Raw genomic sequence first — 1,852 nt, forward strand, 5'->3', positions numbered from 1 at the left:
TTGCCAAGTATGGTGATAAGTGCTGGGCTGACAAAATTATTGATTTGTTCACTTAACATTTATAAAGCACTTCTAAAGGACATTTATAAGTGTCTCAGGCCCTGCCCTGTGTTAAGTGAACACAATGATGAGCCTGGTTGACGAGAGTTTGCAGTTTAGCAGAGAGGATAACAATAATAGCAAAGAAAGTTGAAGGCGGTTATGCATAGTGAGGAAAGATAAGGCATGTGGGGAAACATAGTAACAACATCTCATTTCACTAAGTGGGGGCTGGGAGAAGTGGATCCTGAGGATGGGTTAGCACTCTGCCGCAGAAACTGGTCTCAAGTTTGCATTTTAGAGAAATCACTCAGGCTACTTCTTGAGGTTTAAGCAGAAAGGAGACAAAAAGAAGAAAATCAATTCAGGTTTTATTATACTACTGTGGGGAGCAGATGATGGTAGCCTGAAGTCAAGTAGAGGGAATTAAGAGACTTCCAACAGAGAAGAGGGTTTCGGAGATATAAACAGACAGATACATAATTGGTGTCAGGGGGAGGAGATGTTGGTGACTAGAGTTTTAGCTTGGGCAGTTGAATAAATACAGAGGCAATGGTTGAGAGAACCAAATAGGTTGAGGAGGGCTAATTTTAAAGGTAGATAAGTTGGAGTTAAAGTATCCATTGGATGTTCAAATAGAAATCAGTAAATAGTTACATGGGTCTGGAGTTTAACAGCAAGATAGAGCTGTAGAGATGAGTCATTTGCAAATACCACTAAATACTGAATTTTTAGGGTAGTCCCATTTTTCCAGTTAAAATCCGTTCCAACAAGAGTTTGTAGCCAATCTACATATATAAACAGTTATAGACTAAATTATCAGGGCTCTACTATAACAGTGTATTACTTATACTCAAATACTAATTTTGTGTTAATATTATGAAGATACAACCTTTTTTGTTGTTTTTCTTTAAACAATAACAAGTTTATTAAAGTTTTTTCAATACAATATAATCTCCAACTTCACTGAGGTGGCTGACCACGTCCACCCGAAGCTGCTTCTAAACTGGAAGTCAGTTGCTGAGCTAGCCCCAGCCTCAGCTTTCTAGGGGGCACAGCACTCCTGTAGGTGTCTCTATCTGCCTCCCCTCTTGTGAATCTTAAAGGCCGCTCACCCTCTGGACTTTTGGGCAGAGGCCTGCCAGTCTCAGGACAGCTGCTCTCATTCTTTTGGTTTAGTTTGGTTTTGTTTGTTTGTTTGTTTGTTTGTTTGTTTGTTTTTCGAGACAGGGTTTCTCTGTGTAGCCCTAGCTGTCCTGGAACTCACTCTGTAGACCAGGCTTCCCTTGAACTCAGAAATCTGCCTGCCTCTGCCTCCCAGGAGCTGGGATTAAAGGTGTGCCCCACCACACCTTTAAAGGATGTTCTCATTCTTAAGGTACCAGTAGAAATGTCTCCAAGAAAACTGCTCCTTCACGTAGCCTTGAGAGACTGCGTGGCCTTCATTGAATGAAGGTTGGGCACATTCTTGTCTGCCAGCTCAGGATGTTTGGGTATGTGGACATCTTTATTTTTTGGCCCCCATCACACCTTCCTTTAAAAGGAGTTCATAGATGGCAATCCGATTCTTCTTAGGCATCAACATCACAGCAGCTATAGGGTCTGAGGCCAAGGTTCGAAATTAAGCGAAGATACAACGTTTAAGACAATTATACCGAAACTCTCTGTCCCCGTACTTCTGTCATCTCTGATGTAGCTTTCCAGTCTGTTGTGGTTTGAATGAGAAATGTCCCCCATAGGCTTAAGTAGTTGAACACTTGGTTCCCAGTTAGTGGTGCTGTTTATGGAAGTTACAGAACATAATGTCTTATTG

General features: G+C 41.5%; 1 pseudogene; it reads right to left on the reverse strand.

Moving 5' to 3' along the window:
• Nucleotides 1-968: 968 nt before the first annotated feature.
• Nucleotides 969-1,624, reverse strand: LOC110302584 (small ribosomal subunit protein eS10-like; annotated as a pseudogene).
• Nucleotides 1,625-1,852: the final 228 nt, after the last annotated feature.

Source organism: Mus caroli, unplaced genomic scaffold (assembly GCF_978045245.1).
Source record: "Mus caroli unplaced genomic scaffold, Mus_caroli_1 scaffold_11, whole genome shotgun sequence".
NCBI classification, from domain to species: Eukaryota; Metazoa; Chordata; class Mammalia; order Rodentia; family Muridae; genus Mus; species Mus caroli.